This window comes from Limanda limanda, chromosome 16, assembly GCF_963576545.1.
Source record: "Limanda limanda chromosome 16, fLimLim1.1, whole genome shotgun sequence".
Lineage (NCBI taxonomy): Eukaryota > Metazoa > Chordata > Actinopteri > Pleuronectiformes > Pleuronectidae > Limanda > Limanda limanda.
The window spans coordinates 3,575,060-3,593,205 of NC_083651.1; positions in this window are offsets into that span (position 1 = coordinate 3,575,060).

The window sequence follows — 18,146 nt, forward strand, 5'->3', positions numbered from 1 at the left end:
GGTCTCACATTGCCAGATGAACATGTTAACATAGGAATCTTGTCTAATAATGTAAAAATACACATTATACCTACTTTTGTTAAATTCCTGTTTTTGGATGGTCGTTGTCCATCTCAGGAACAGCTGGAGGGAAGTTCCAAACATCTGGCACAAATATCTAATTGAAATCTAGGAAGAACTGATTCGATTTCGATGGTCAATTGTCAAGATGTGTCACAAAATACATATTTGGTCATAACTAAAGCTTTCAAACACCAAATAGGGGAACATACATATTTCATAAAGCATTTTTTCAATGACTTTAGTATATGAAAGGATCTTTGACAGACACATGCATGTAAACTGCAACTTGACTGGTTGGATGAGGCACCCTACCGTGTGGCTGTAATTCTTGTTCAAAATGAAATTACCAGCTAATCATAAATCCGTCGGCTGTAGGTTTAAGTAAAGTGGATTTCAAAAGAGAACTGAATTGGGTCACCAGTCGTTGGCGATGGCTTCTGAAATCCCCTTAAATCTCTTCTTTAAAGTTAGGAGGCATTTTCAAGATAATACTTGATTAAGAAGATTAATCTGAATTATTCAAAGTTGCCCTAATTTGCTGGTTATTCTAAAAGTATATGCCCACCATAAGAGAGTGGTGGGCGTATCTTACCTTGAGCTCGTCATAGCAGATTAAGGCTCAAAGATTCCTGTAGCAGATCAATCTACACAAGTAGATAGATAAACTGTTTAAATAAACAATTAAGAACAATGGAATGCATTTATAAAGGACTTGGCATCAACCATACTTACAAAGCCTGACCAGCAGGTGTCGCACTTTATCAGAGCTCTTCATCAATACGTCCATACAGGGCTGTGGCATCAAGGTATAATTGAAACAAGTTGACCATCAGGTAGTTTTATGCCTCTGAAAACCCGTCAGTTTTCAGAAAATCTGGTCAAAGTGACCGATGGACAGATGCAATGATCCCTGGAGATAACAGCTAGCATAGTGAGAAATGTACACAATACCAATATTTGATATTTTCCTCTCTTACACATATTCCGACAGATGAAGTGAAGACAAGATACGAGATGGAAAGTCTTACAAGTTGCCTCTGCTTGAGTTGTATTCTGTCTTACAAATCCTCAGAGGGCAGCGTTGATTTGAATTACCTCGAAACCAACTATGTGATTTAAAAAAAAGATACTTTGCACCTAATCAGAATAAGCAGTATCTCTTTTGAACTACTGCTGGTATCGATAGACCGATCGATAGGTCTTGGTATCTTTAGATCCAGAGGCAAGCGATTGAGGTCACTGATCTATAGGCCTGCTCTAGATCTCCAGAGATCTAGGGTTCTCGCTGTTGTCATCATTTTAGTGTCCAATGTCAATGTTGACCTTATCTTTTATTATTTACATACTAGTTTGTGTTGTATATTCTACAAAACTTTATTTTTAAGATGCTTGGAGAGCCTGTGAATATGCATGTAAATCTCTGATTGGTTTACTCGTGAGCTCGTTCACGTTGATATCATTTATAATTTCATGGATTTGTGTGATAGACAGGCCTGTAATTGAATCCTATAGGACAGCGACACTGTAGAAAATTTGCAGGGGTCAGTTTCTCTCCAGTTTGACATTTCAGTAAACTTATGCTCGAGTCTGTATTAAATACGTGACGCCTGAAGGCATCATCCTCATGTGGCACGTCAGCTGAGACGACGTGTCGCTGATAGGACGGCAGCCCAAATCTATCCAGTCGCCAACCCCATAATAACAAAAATCAGCCTTCCTAAAAGTAATCAGTACATACAGTCACCCCCCACCCCCCCACACACACACTCAATTTCATCAAATCTGCCGCTTAAGCATCTCAACCCACTGAGCGCCCCTACGAGAGCTATAAGGCTTATAATAATTCCCCTCGTTTGAAAGAAAATAAACTAGCATAATAACTCCTGTCCAATTCCTCACTGTCCCTGCTCGGGTAAATCTTCAGGAGAAAAAAAAAAAAAACATAACTCACTGAGTGGCATATCATCCATTAAGTCTTGACTGACTGAGGTTAGAGTGGGTGGGGGGTTGTTGGGATGTAACAACCCACAGCTGGCTTCTGCTGCAAAGTGCTATCACACAGGCTGCCGGGGGGGAAGCTATATTTAGTGGGTGCTAAGTAATAACTAAGTACGACGGAACGATCCAGCGACAGTAATTATACAACAAGGTGACAAGCAGATATCTGGTGGGAGCAAGAAGCCGCAGTTACCAGATCTCTGGACTGTGTTTATCCGGAGCTCGTGACTCTTCGTCACATTAACCTCAATCTACAACCGCTGCTGCTGCTGCTGCAGAGGAGGCTGCACAGTGTGTGACCTTCTCATGGGTTTATACCCGAGAGAGCACAGGCATTTATTTTTAATGTGATATCAAACGTAAGCATTGGGTATTATATGTTTGTTTTTTAGTCGGATTCCAGATAAATCAACACTTTTAAAAGGGTTTTGGTGCAGAAATGGCGACAGAACAGATATTTAGATATATATATATTTTATTTTCTATTTTAAATTTTTGATATTCTATTTTATTGTTATTCTATTTTATTCTTTTTTATTCTTTTTTATTCTATTTTATACTATTTCTATTTTTATTTTATTTTTTTGGGTTGAAATTACTGAGCATTGCTTAAAGAGAGCCTGTGACCCAAGTATTTCATTGACAGTGACACTGCTTCATGTTATCTCTGTGCATTTGACAATAAAAATCTTGAATCTTGAATCTTGAATCTTGAATCTTATTTCTAAAAAAGACTGAAAAAAAGACAAAAGACTGACGGGCCACAGTAAGAGCTGCTTTCTTCTATCGCTGAGGGAAATTGGGAATTGAAATTTAACATGTTAACAGCTTTAAATATACTTAATTTAGATATATAAATAAGTATACACATTTACGTAACTAAATCAGACAATGCATAAAACCTTATCCAACTAAATTAATTAAATAAATTCAGCTAAATACTCCAGCTTCGAAAATCATCATTATGTTTCTACCCACCGTGTTTTAAGGTGCTTCATTAAGTTTGTTGCCTTCCTCCTCTTCCTCCTCTTCCTCCTCTTCCTCCTCAGACTGAACTGGCAGATGGAAAATAACAACATCTTACCAGCACCAGCACAACAAGCTGGGGCTCCAGGGACCCAGCAGCAGCAGCAGGTCCAGCCACTCTGCTCCCTCTCGGCTATTGCTCGGACATTTGCTCGTCCTGGTGTCAGAAACCTTCTGTGTGATGTACAGCCACAGTTTCGACCCATTTCCTTCCAGACGACTCTAGTTAGAAAAGGCGATAACGTGACGTGCTTCCAGAGCCGTGTAGAGATTGTGTTGTCACCAGCGTGTAATGTTATCTATGCACCTGTGGTGATAATTAAATGGCCTGTAAACAGGGAAATTATTTCCGTACGTACCTCAGGCCCCTGAAATGAGGAACTGAAATCTGCCTTGGATTTCCGTGCACAGCCATCGTGGGTAAAGACCGCTGCCATTAATCATTAGGAAACGACTGCAAGTATCAGCACATTAATGGATTCTGCCTCCGACGTGTTTCCCCGTCAAGTGAACGGTTAACGAGGCCTAAAGCAACATTTGTGTAGTGACTGAAGTGCTTAAGTCCTTCTGCAAGGCTTTCACTTTCCTCTGACATTTAGAGAGATAATGAGTAACAATCCCCCAGTCTTTAAATCCCCCCGTGAATCTTCTGGCATTTAAGTCTATTTTTTTTTTTTTTCCCTCCTGACTTTAAATATTTGATGAGGGAGGATGATGTTATCCAGAGTGGATATTCCTGGCATTGTGAAGAAGGGCTTTGACCACACTGTCATACATCAGCCTCTCGTTTCCTCTCATGCAGGTGGGTTCCATATAGCTTTTGTCATTTGAAAAAAGAAGGTTCAAAGAATTCAAGTTAAAACCTAAAGCGTGTTTCTGTCACTACGAGAACAGGAAGTTGTCTGAAGAAGTAAAAAGATCCCGATCAACCCAATCCTGGTCTTTCTCTGACTGATTGCATTTCTAGTAATTGCTTAAATCAATTAATGCAATCTGTGCCGGCGCATTTTCGTTAATGCACGTTTTATGAATTATTCTTTCTTCCCCTGCATGAAAATGTCACTTAGCACTGGGGGGGGGATAAATAATTCTTCAGCTCCTGCCAAAAGTCTCAGCCAAGCCAAAGCAGCTCCTTGGCAACATGGTTAGTCTTTGTAACTGATCATCAAGGACTGAATCAAACCCGAGCAAGTATTTCTAATTTCCTTTAATGATAAACAACAAAGCAACCACTTATATATTTTTGTTTTCCCCCACCAGACCCCTGTGATGGTGATATTTAGAATTCACCCAGGTCAGGTCCACAGCGCCACACGGCTTCCTACCTCACCGGTCTCTCACAGCTCAGTAGCCGCGGCCGTCAGTGCAGCTGGCTACATATTCGATATGACATCTCCTTCCATCCTCTAATGAATTTTTTATGTCCCTGCCTCTCCCACTCACACGCAGACCGGGGCCTGCATCAGCCCTGTTGTGTACAACTATGCTGCCGTAAATGACAGTGTTGCCTTTGCAGTCTGCGACTCTATTGCTATGGATCGCTCCACTGAAGCCTCGGTACTGATTGGGTTGTGTGTGTTTTTTTGTTGTTGTTGTTGTAACGCACAGTGTCTGCATATTACACAAATTGATTCACAGCCGTTGTGTTGTTAAGATGCAAACTCGTCTGTGGAGGGAAGTCACGTCAATAGTAAATATCCATGTACTGATTCTTTCTGATTAGGACTCGTGCATGTGCGTCTGATCTCAGATTCCATTAAACAGGTAAAGACCCCGGTGTGGACCATTAGATGGATATCTGCTCTGCAGCCTCTCCGGTGTAGAGGCACATATCTGGATTTGACTTAATGCTAAACTGACGGTTGTTGTGCATACCTGACCATGTGATAATGCAGTGAGGTATTGACCAGCTCATTGATTTGTAGAGCCCCTGCAAACCATCACTCAAAGCAGAGAGAGGTGGAATCCTGCAGGTTCGATGCATGCAACAGTGCTGCCTGAGTGGAGGGAGAATATATTCCATCTGGTCGTCTTATCTACAATCTCCTCTAAGAGCTTTTAATAATTAAGCAGCATTATCAATATGATGCAGAATAGTCTGCAACAAACAGGAAAAGGCACAGAATTAAGTGCTGTGTAGCTTTGTAATTCAATTAGAACCAAAACACTCAGTCGATTGATGGAAAAGTAGTTTTAAGTTGTTTTAAATGATTAATTGTTAATCGTTCAGTCCTTTTCAGATGAAAGGACACAGCTTCTCGAACATGGAAGTGCACCAGGTTCACTTTTAGGTGAAAGTTATGTGCTTCAACCTCAAACAAAAATGTTAAAACCAACCCTGAGCAGAGGAAATATTCTGGACATTTGAAAATGAGGACTCTGTAAAACCACATTCCAATTAAATCCTGCAGATACACACGACCGGTCTTAACACTTGCAAAGAATTACTGTTCCAGTGCAATGCAAAACAGCATTTATTGCTACTGCTGATTCATTAAAATATGATATCAATCATATTTACTGACAGAGTTACATATTTTTTAAACCATTTCTTATAAGAAATCAGGTTAATTAAGGAGCAAACCGTGAATGTGTCAAAGTAAAAGTGGAGGAGTTCTGTAAAACTGTCATAGACCAAAAATCACTTTCACTCTTAACCTTTTTTTACATTTTTTTTACATCAATTAATTCAGCGAGTGGAACAGAAGAACAGATGAATGTGAGTGTGATTGTCTGTGTGTTATACGGGAGTGAGACAGTTTGTAAAGTCTTACCAGACTGTTGCTGGAGCCCATTAAGGTGACATTCTGTAAGTACCACTCATTTAAACACACACATTTATAAACACAGGACCCAGGTTGGAAATGACTGGAATTCTCCTTTAACCCTGAGTTTAGCTCCGCCCAGTCCAGGATGTCCTCCTCCCTCTTATTCAAAACCCTGGCGTTCAGGAAGAGGCAGCGTTGTCTCTGATGAGAGCTCCTGCTTCTCCACTCATGATGTGCTTTTCATTCCTCAACATGACAGTTCACCATTGATCATGTGTTAAGCTGGGCTCAAGCCAGAGCCATCGATTGTGTGTGTGTGTGTGTGTCTGTGTGTGTGTGTGTGTGTAGGAAGTGAAGTGTGCTTCTTGGTGAACATGTGAGAAATGGCACCTGATGAAATGTCACACTTTGCTAATATGATCCGCTCCGAGTCGTTGATGAGAGCTGCAGGAGATCATCACTGAGTGTGAATCTGTTGCACGTGACTAGGGTTGCAAAGGGGCGGAAACTTTCCGGAAACTTTCCATGGGAATTTGGGGAATTTGAAAAAAAAAAAAAAAAAAACGCAAATTAAACGCTGAGCAATAAAAACATCATTCAAAACTCTATTTTAAAGATGTATGGAATGCAGCACACACTGCACGTTGAGTTTCAAGCCTCCACTGTCAATTCTTCCATCACATGCACAGATAACTCCCAGCATCCTTCACTCTACAGCAGGGCTGTTGAGGCCTGCTGTAGTGTGCAGGACTAGTCAGGTAAGTTTCCATGATATTAATCAGGAAAATATATTAGCATGCTGATTGAGGATTGTTCATCTGTTCATCTAGCCTATTTCCATTCATTTATCCATCAATTGTAAAATATGTTTACAGACGATTCCAATTGTTTGGCTAACTATTTATATCTCTGGCATTGCATTAGTGTTTTTTTACAAACTTTTTTCTCATCTTATTCTACAGAACAATGCCACGTGCACTCTCTCATGTGTGGAGACATTTCACCCCATCCAATGTAGAAGGAAAGGCTGTGTACATTTGCAAATACTGTGCAAAGACCTATGTTAAGAATGACACAACGATGCAGAAGCATATAGTCAAGTGCCCAAAGTTTCCTCAGGGCTCAAATCAGCCTATGACAAAACAAAATGTTTATATTTATGTCTGTATATGACAAGGTAAATACAGTTAGTATAAATTACCCACAACATATCCAGTTTATTCCTGTTAATTCCCGTTAAAGGGACTCTTACCTTTGTTGCATTTTTACACTTTTTGTGGATAAGGTTAAATTGGTATTAATAAGGTAATGACACTCTAAAATGCAAGACAGACCCACCAGGAGTAAAAACAAACAATTATTTCACTCTCATAATATTTAGTGAAAACTTCAACCAATAAAATTCTTCGGACCGAAGGACCTTATTGGCCGACAGACCTGTCTGTTTGCTGCATGGACATGCAGGTTTCCGTCTGCTTCTTGTGGCGCATTCGGGCCCGCGTCATCAAGGCATGTGAATGTAAATGTATATAACTTACCGAATCCATTGCTTTGGTAAACAAAAACTCACGTGCGTGCGCGGAGGCAGTATTGTAAGTCTGCTTGTAAATAAAGTTTCTTCAAAAAAACACCGCGGATGGGAACGAGGGGGTGGGGCATTGGAGGAAGGCGGGATGATTTGAATGTGCTGTAATTCTCAAATGCAACAAAGGTAAGAGTCCCTTTAATTCCCATATATTCCCGTTAATTCCCGTTAATTCCCATGGAAAGTTTCCAACTTTGAAAATTCCCGGAATTTTGCAACCCTACACCTGACCCGAGGGGATTGCTAAAGTTAAATCTGAGTTCACGTGTGTGTATCTGTCCTCATGTCTTTGCTTGTTTTGAGCGTACAAGAGGAATCCTGTGTTTCCCTCTGACTGAGGCCTCCTCCTCCTCCTCTGCTGGTCCAGGTCTGCAGAGGAGCATGCTGGGATACCGTGCTGGGTTAAGTGGTCCAGAATCTAATCACTCTAATGTCGGTGGCAGCTCTGAATCACGCTCGCTGGCTGGAGAGCGACTCTTGGCCTGTCCTTCAGAAAGAAGGGGGAAGCTGTTCCTTCCATACTGTAATTATTCCAACTGGATATGAGCTATTGCACTTATTGGCTGGGGTAAGGCACCGGCTGCCTCCGCTGTGATTGGCTCATTGACGTCCTCTCCGCGGCCTCCCATTGGCTGCCCCGGAGGAGAGTGGGAGGAGCTTCGCCCCATCCTCTCTCCCTGTGGCGGAGTGTGTAAATGTGAAGACTCTTTCCTCTGCCTATGATCTGAGTGACTCCGGGTTTTGGTGTCTGCCAGCGACAGAGTGTGTGTGTGTGTGTGTGTGGTTGTCGGAGGGAGAACAGAGATAAAAAGAGAGAGAGAGAGAGAGAAAGGGAGGGAGAGGCGAGCGGCGTTTCTTCTCCCCCCCTCCTCCAGCCTTCCCCGTCTCCCTGCTCCCTGTCACTCCATCCTTCCTCTCCCCTTCTCCTGGACCACCCTCCGGACCTGCTCCCAGCCGGACCGAGACCCCCACCCCCCCCACCCCCCTATCCTACCTACCACCCAGACCACCCAGACCACCCCGGGACCCTTTGACTCTCCTCACTTCTCCGTCCCACCAACCACAACCAGGTAAGACTCTGCTTATTTCAACACATGCTGACTGCTTTAAAAGAAGTTCCTGTCCTCTTCTTCCTCTTCCTCCTCTTCCTCCTCTTCCTCTTCTTCCTCTTCTTCCTCTTCCTCCTCTTCTTCCTCTCCTCTCCTCTTCTCTCCTCTTTGCACCTCTCCTCCTCTCCTTTCCTCTCCTGTCCTGTCTTGTCCTCTCCTCTTCTCTCCTCTTCTCCTCTTCCTCCTCTCCTCTTCTCCTGTCATGTCCTTTTCTCTCCTCTCCTCCTCTTCCTCCTCTTCTCTTCTCCTCTCCTCTTCCTCCTCTCCTCTCCTCAACTTCATCCTCTCCTCTTCCTCCTCTTCCTCCTCTTCCTCCTCTTCCTCCTCTTCCTCCTCTCCTCCTCTTCCTCCTCTTCATCCTCTCCTCTCCTCATCCTCTCCTCTCCTCTCCTCTCCTCTCCTCTCCTCTTCCTCCTCTTCCTCCTCTCCTCTCCTCTTCCTCCTCTTCCTCCTCTCCTCTCCTCATCCTCTCCTCTCCTCTCCTCTCCTCTCCTCTCCTCTCCTCTCCTCTCCTCTCCTCTCCTCTCCTCTCCTCTCCTCTCCTCTCCTCTTCCTCCTCTTCCTCCTCTTCCTCCTCTTCCTCCTCTCCTCCTCTTCCTCCTCTTCATCCTCTCCTCTCCTCATCCTCTCCTCTCCTCTTCCTCCTCTTCCTCCTCTCCTCTCCTCTTCCTCCTCTTCCTCCTCTCCTCTCCTCATCCTCTCCTCTCCTCTTCCTCCTCTTCCTCCTCTTCCTCCTCTCCTCTCCTCCTCTCCTCCTCTCATCTTCTCCTCTCCTTGTCTTTAAACAAATGAACATTATGAAGAAACCCTGAAGAGAGGAAATCCTCCTCTCCTCATCTTCTCTCCTCTCCTCTCCTCTCCTCCTCTTCCTCCTCTCCTCTCCTCCTCTCCTCCTCTCCTCCTCTCCTCTCCTCCTCTCCTCTCCTCCTCCCCCTCTCACTCTGAAACTGCTGCTCTTGTTTGATCATGTCTTTCCTCTCTCTTCTTTCGCTGCTCTCTGCCCTTTCTGCTTTTCCTGTTTGCATATTTTATAAGTCCCCCCCCCCTGCAGCACTCCTGACCCTCTCCCGTAAAGATGATATCAGTGAGGTCACTTGTATTTTTTACCTCTCCTCTGATATCCTACCCAGATATCAACTTCCTCCTCCTCCTCCTCCCTCCACAATCTCTTCATCTTCTCTTTGCTCATCTCAACCCCCTGTGATGCACAAATTCAGCCAGAAAGTGAAAGAAGTGTTTTATTTCTAGTTGTGCCACCGGCCACACGTCCGACACGGTGCTGTGTGTTGTGCCTGTGGGGAAAAATGCATGTCTAATTGATTGTTTTAGGAAAAAAGTGTTTACGATTGTTGGTGACGGTTATTTATAGGCTCTGACGTGACAGGCCCACGTGCTTCCGCTGTATCTGTATCTGCTTCCCCCCCCCCGACGCCGGGACAGAACGCAGCTCTGTCCACACTGGCTCCAGAAAGCATGACACTGCACAAAGTGTAATGACCTCACCGGGCCGGGACTGGCTTGATTGAATCGAGAGAACTTCAGGATGAACGTGACACATAAAGCATTCCTGGCAGTGGAGGAAAAAAGAGAGAAACTGCTTAGTTCTCCATCCTGACATCCTGTACTTTACCAGGAAGGGGGAGGTGGAGTGTGTGTGTGGTTGTGTGTGTGAGTGTGTGTGTGTGAGTATGTGTGTGTTCATGCATGCGTGTATGTGTGAGGGAGACAGATACAACTTAAGTGCTTTAGACATCAATACTGCCAGCGCTGAGTTTTTTAAGCTGCTCTGTCATATCTGGAGAAATCGGATCTTACAACACAATGTCAACAACTGAGGGAAATGCTTCTGGAGATGTGGTGTTGTCGTTTTTGTTGTTTTTAGTCACGTATGTTGTTATTTGATCGTCATGTTTATATTTATGAATCCCTTACATCGTGAATTTGAATGATCAAATCTTCCACATTCCACATCGCAGGTTTCTCCTTCATTTTATTAGTATATTTATATTTGTATCGTTAAGTTTATCCTCTGACTTTAATCTTTATAAAAACTGGCGTTCCCCAGCAGGTAGTTTGACCTTTCTGTCCGTTAACAACATTTTCATAACTGTGAAAAAAAAGCCTTTTGGGAAAATTGAAGGGGAGGGTCTTCCCGACAGGGGTCACCTCCAGGGAGCCCTGCTTTCACTGAAAGGCTTTTTATTCTGATAGTTTGTGCTGAAACACTAGATGAAAAAAACTGAAATCCCTGACTTCAGAATTTGACTGTGACCGTTTTGTCTTTTTTTTATTTTTATGAGCTTTCCGACCATAAACACGTCCGGGAGGCGGATATTTACGATGCTGTTTCCCTGCGTCACATATCATCACTCAGCTGGTGGAGCAGTGGGTTTATTAGGACGCGTAAATTGAGTGTCTTTACTTCTGGAAGAAAAAAACATGCAGGTGTTTGTCTGCATTGTCCCTCGGTTTCTCGTCTGTCTTTGGGTCCAAATGCAGACTCTCGTTTGTATTCTAATTAAACAATCTAGAAAAAGCTTGTTGATACATGACATTTAAGCTGTAGTGGACCCCAGAATGAATGGAATGATTTCGCTCATTATATCAATAACACAAATTCAAATGAAGGTGAAAAACACGCATTTTGTGGAATTTGTTCCATTTTGATGAATGAATGGAGTCAAATACTTTCTTATTTTCACTTTTAATGCTTAAAAATATATCCGTAGTATCTCTAGTACTTCATGTCACACAACTTACCCCACATAGACCTCGTGTATTTATGAAAATCAATGCATAAACCTCACAGAAACATCCATAGAGCTGTGAAATAAAATAAAATGGCCTCGCTATCTTCCACAAAACTGTTCTCCCCTCCTCCACATTAGCCTGGCAACTCGGTTTGCAGCTATATTTAATGCACTTACCGCACATCAACTTTCCCAGTGTAAGCTCTCATAAGAATGCATACGTGAAATCCCCTTGTAGAATGAGATATTTATGAGCCTGTGTGATGTGTTGTGCACTCGCCTGCCTTCAGAAGCCTCTGCTTCCAGCCGCCGTCGAGCAGCGTTGAGCTAATGCAGACAATGAGTGTGGCTCAGCGGTTTTTTTTACACTTTCACGTCACATACAATGCCACAGATGTCAGTTTTGGGTTTCGAGGTGTTGTGCCGGTGCAGAGAATCGATTCGACCAAAACACACAAACGAAGACATGAAGTGGCAGAAAATAAATGAAATGTGAATCATCACGGTTTTTGTCTTTTTTTGCTTCTTAACAATGTCACTGAGAAAAGATGGATTAAAGCTGGGGAAGCACACAACTCACTGGTTGATCATGGGATACTTGCTCATTATGGTTCCGGTGAATCGTGAGTAATTACACACATAAATAAATAAATAGTGACTTGTCAATGTGTGCCTGGCTCACCCAGTAATATTCCATTTGGAATAACCGCACTATAAAAAGAAGGGAGTGCATGTATCCAGTTTATTCAGTAAGCCCCCACTTCCTTCCATGTAAAGCCGCTGCTCTGCAAGCAGCTGGTCCCTTTGTGCCTTGGCTTGTTCGAGCCGTTCCGGATCTCCTGCTGGCCCGGCTCCGTCCTGGGCCGGGACTGGCACAGTGTGGAAAAGGCCACGACACCGACTGGCTGCCGTCTTGGTAGCGGTCACACACACACACACACACACACACACACACACACACACATGGAGACTGAGGGCAAATGGTCACAAACAAAAGGCTGTGGAGGAATGGCTGAGTTCACTCGGTTGACTTTAGACTTAATATGGGAAACTAACTGTACTCTGGAGTAGCATCATTTTATTATTATTAATTAAATTAATGAATAAATCTCCCCTGTCACATCTATCAACATCTTATTTATTCAATGTATTAACTCTTCAATGTATCAACTCTTTATTGTACCCTTGGCACCATTGTTAAATGATGGTCTTATCCCTCTATGTATTTTTTCCGAGGCTTAAATAAATATTCCATCAATCTTTGTAACGATCATTTAGTTGTTTTGGATCAGGTTGTGATGCAAAACAAGGACAATTACAAAGTAGTACTATAACGTATTCAACAAAGTCTGATGATACTATCAAGAATAATAACTTTTCTTTTAATCTTTGAAAATGCATAGGTAGAGAAAAAAAAGCATAATTTACATCTTTAATTGACCTTTTATACATAAAATGAATCCAAACATTGGGAATTGGTGTTTGAATATTGAATCTCATTGTCTTTTCAACTATATTAAGGAACCTCACTGTTCAGTTTACCATTCTACACTGAGGCTGAATTAATAATATACATTGATATATTTTACAGGATTTAATTCATTTATTTATTCTATCTATCCTTATGTTTTCTATTTCTGCTGGATGTTATTTTAGATTTAATCATCATCATCTAATCCTTCAATTTGCTCCTTTCTCTACATTTATTTGACCCGTCCTCACTCATCTCATGAAGTCACATCAAAGCTCTGAAAGCTCAGAATCTGTGGGATCTGAACACTTATGAACATTTCTGTATCATCTGAAATACACCAGGTTATCCAGTAATGTTTGCCCCCCTTGGCTTGAAAATGAAAGAATTACCACTTACACAAAATCAGCGTATCTGTTATTCCTTTTTTCTCCACACACTTAATGTTGTGGACATGGTATGATATTCTTCTAGTCTATGAAATGTAATGATCTGATTGATTCTATGAACCACAGCATATACACACCAGTGTAGTTTGTGGAACAGAAAATATGTTAAATGGGGTTTCACCATCTGGGGCCGTGGCTGGTGGAAGACCTCCATGGGGTCCCAGGGGTTTTAAGATAAAAGACAAACCCACTTCGGTCACACACACACACAATCACACACATTAATAAACATGCTGGGGCACCAGCTTCACAAAATTAAACACAACGACAACAAGGCATCTCGAGGTCACTTCAAACACACATTCACCAATTACACACTAGCACCAATGGAGCAGATTATTAATCAGTGAATCCATCAATTACACCAGTGGATACAACTTTTTATCACATTGGTATTTAACTGCGTTTTGTTCTCGTCTGTAATCCACCACCATGACCTTTTTTTTTGCAGACGCTCCCACCACATCCCTCTGGCTAACGTGTGTTTTACTGTCCCGATCTTTTTTGCCTCATGAAGAAGTTATTGCTGGAATGATAAATATACCAATTTGCTTCTGTCGCTTTACCCCCGTGTTTCACTTAACTTGTGAAATAGCGTTGGCCGGTTGTACACCTGTTCCTGGTCCTCGCTTGCACTCTTTAAACGCTGATGTTTGCTCGGATATCGTGAGACACTTTCCCCCTGTGACATAATGGTTCATTCCATTTTCTCCACGGTTTGTATTTGGACCCGGCAGACAATGGGTGTTCACATTATTCAGGGGATTGGTCCAAACTGTGGCACCAGATCTTCAGTCTTGATGGAGTTCCCCTGAATGTTGACGATATTCTGCCTTTGGCTGATCTTGCTCTTTGTCATTGAGGCTTGGATTAAACCCACTGGAGAAGTTGATAAAGCTGCAGAGGGAAAAACAGTGTAAAATATGTATGGACAGAGACATTTCTATCGTCTTCATCCCATGCGGTCACCTGGTCAGCTGCAGCGAGTGTTCAAAGTCACTCATCAAGTGCCCAATCTGCTGTGGTGCCATCAAACAGAAGCTCAAGACCTACATCTCTTAAGGGAATAAAATAGAACGCTTGCTGACTTCAATGCTGCTTTCCCCTCTAACTTTATAATATTGTATTTTACAATTAAATGTAGATAGCCTGTTATATATTTGAAGACCAATATCGTCTGTATGAATATGAGAATGAAAGAACAAGGAAATGTTTGGACAATCTGAAGTGGTACATAGCTGTTAATATTGAGGTGATATAATATATAGTAATTGTTGATTTTCAATCATGAATACTGACGTCTGTAAATACACACTTAAATATATTTCCCATATTACAACACTCATTCTTGCCAGAAGTGCCTTTTGAGTACTTAATGCTTTATGTACTAATTTCTAGATTTTCTTAATCTTGCTTCTCTGTCCATTGTATGACGTACTCAGGCTTTTGATTGGCTGCTCAGACACTGTTGGTATTGGATGGACACCGCTGCAAACCTGTGAACCTCTAAACCTCCAATAACTATAGCCACGCCTCCATATTTGCCTGTTCAAGTCAGTGACTGTATCTTATGTTTGCGATGGGTTTTAGCCACTGTACATGTGTGTATGGGCAGTTAGATGCAGGAATTGAACTTGTGGTTGTTGACACTGACAGGAAACTGTCCACGCAATGCACTGGGCCTCCCTGCAGTCACTGTCTGTTTGCCCGCCTCCTCCTTCTCACATATTCGATTGGTCGGCAGCGTTCTGTCACTGAGCCGGGCTGTGAACTTAAAAAACAGTCCATCGCGAGTCATAATTCCTATCAGAATGCGATGGTGGGTGGGGGGGTGGGTGGGGGGGGGGGTGTTGAGGCATTTGCCAGAGGCTGAAAATTGAACATGGCAGCTTTTTTAGAAGTTGGAGCTATTAGAGAGAATTATGATCGGTGAAAACTGAGGGCGCCCTTTTCTTTTTTTTTTTTGGTCTCTGTGCAAAGCCATTGGCTGATTGTAGTTTAAGCTAGTGAAGGGTGGCAAGATCAATCAGAGAGGATGAAGTCTTGGGAATGGGGGGGGGGGGGGGGTGGAAGAGGCTGAGCATTAAGGAGGGAGAGAGGTGGAGCAGGAGCAGAGCGTTGGCCTTCCCTGCTGCTTTCCTAGCATCACTCCGGGGGGTCAAGGGTGGTCATAAATAGGCCCCTGTGCCCGTGCTATTTTTACACCTGCTAATACAGGGGGGGGGGGGGGGTTTGGTGAAGCAGCTCCGGAGGTGGAGTCACGAGAACACGTTATTGTTGGCTTTGAATTAGGAGAGCTGCGGTGATCAAAGGACGAAGCACATACCCGCGGAGGAGCCGCTGTGGCAGAATGAGCCTGGTGTTGTTATGTTTTTATTAGACTTGAGCTTTAATGTTCTCATCTTGTGATTCCGGCTGAGGAACCATCTGACACGTGTTGAAGCCCGGCCTTTTTCAGATTGTGATGGTGTTTTGGATTAAGATTAAGCCAGAGGTCAAAAGTTCAACGACGTGTCTGCAGAATGATGCAACGCTGAAATGCTTCCACGTTTTTTCCTGCTAATACATATTAGATCTTCATATTATAAAGAGTGTTTACTTGTTTGTGCTCATGGAAACAGACTGGAATTAACTGAGGTCGTCACATGAGAAGGATGGATCACAAAACACAGACAGCAGTTTGATAGAAAGGTTATTTAGAGTTCAGGTGATCAGGATTGACCACTGACAAAATTATCAATATTCAACCCAGGAGATGAACTGTTCTTTACTGAGTTTCACCATCAACAGACGTCCTATCACGACAGCTGTGAGACTGACCAACAATTTGACGCACACATTTATAATTTGTAGATTAAACATTAGGAGAGGAAAAGGTTATTATAAAATCATTTGTACTAAGGCCTTATATCTAACTAAAATACTTCTATCTTCATTGTTAAGAGTACAAATAGAATTTGAAATGCTTCTATCTTTATTTGTTAAAAGTTTAGTCAGACACAACCTATGTTTAAAAGTTGGAAATCCCAACAACTGTTCTTTACTGAGTTTCACCTTCAACCCAGTTTTTTCAATTAATGCTCAGATCCAGTGTTTATATTTGTTACTGAGTGAGGATCTTTATTTTAGAATCTTCTCAAGTGATACATTTAGACTATCCCTGTAATCCAGGCTGTGATGGAGAATCATTATTTGCACCATATTTGGGTCTCGAACATGTGATTTCATTAATTATTTAGAGTTTTTTTTTTTGTAAATCCTGCACCCACCCACTGAGTCAGAATTTTCAACCACTCCCACCTTTTCCCTGCAGAGATTCCATCCTGTCGGACATATTGTCCCGTAGAAAAAACAAAATGTACGTGTGTCCCCATCCTCCAAATCCTTCCTCATACTTTCTCAATCATATTTCCATTAACTGCCATTGGTTTGAGGTCTTAATGGTCTGAAGCAAATGATGAATGGGAGAATTTTTGGCAACGTAATGTTGGTACGTTCTTAGCAAAGCACTTGTGAACTTTCTCTCTGCTCAGACGTTTGTTTCTTCCTGCTGCAACACAGCGACTCGTCTTCTGTTTCCATAGCTGCACATTATTTAATCTGTTATTTGATGACATAAAAATGGGGGAAAATATTATGATCGACAGCTGAGACTGACTCAGGATTGGACGAGCATGTTTATCAAGGTGACGTCACTACCGTGGCAGTCAGTGTTTGTATCAGGGATATTTTTATCTTAATTGGGTTGTCCATCTTTACAGTATATGATCTTTGTTTAGTATGGTAGCATGTAAACGCCACTTAGTTCTACTGTATATCAGAGGATGATAAAAATAAATTTGCAAGATCATTATCTGGTCAAAATATTTTATTTAAACAAATTTGTCCTCATTGTATCAGTAGATGAAGAGTCAGGGGATTTGTTACATAAACACCGTGGACGTCTGAGTATTTCAACCCAATCTGGAGCTATTTCAGTTGAAATCATGGTGGAGACAGACTAAGAGTTCTGTCCCCAGAGAACTTCTACTGTGGCTAAGAATATAAGAGATTAAATACTTGTTTCTTTTACAGTTTAAATCTCATCACACTTACAGAACGGAATAGAGCGTTCGACACATTTAAAAGCACTGAGTTCATTCACAAGCTCTTTCTGTGATTAGAAGGTAATTTTGACAAACTATGACTGCACATGAACCATTTGGACAGACTTATAAACTCACTTATAATAGTTTCAAATGCAAATTGTGAAATGAGGACATGGCGGTAAGAAAAATGTAAAAGGTTTAATCTAAGAACACTCTGCAAATGGAGAGAAGTCATTTTCCTTTTGTTCATCAAGCCAACAAAAGCATAAACAACTCTGATCTTTGTTGTTCACATTGTGTCACCGCTAGTTGTGTTTTTCACATGACACCGTCTGTACAAATGTTAGTTCTGTTCAACTGCCCCTTTAACATTTACTCCTGCGGAAACGTTTAATATAGTCACATAGACATTAACAACTCAAGGGTTGCAATTTATTGAATAAATCAAATATAATATATACTATTATGTTTATTCTCTGGTCAAGAAAGATGTTGTATATTTATAGTTGTAGAAACCAAGCAGCTAATGAACATCAATGCTTAAAAATTTGATGTTTCACCGTGAACGTGAGCTGTAACTTTTTTATTTTTGATTCATGTCCCATACACTAACGTGGAGGGGTTTATGACCTATACCGCAGCCATTAGAATTTGGTCATATCGTCCATCTTTATATTCAGTCTTTGGTAAGTTCTCACAGGTAGGAGGTATAGAGAAAGTCCACAGAAAGGGCAGAACAGTGGGAATATGACATTAGCAAATAATCTGGGAAGTTACAGGGGGAACAGATGTGTTGGTGGGCGGGTAAATTGAAGTGAGGCGGTGGATCCTGAGACAGA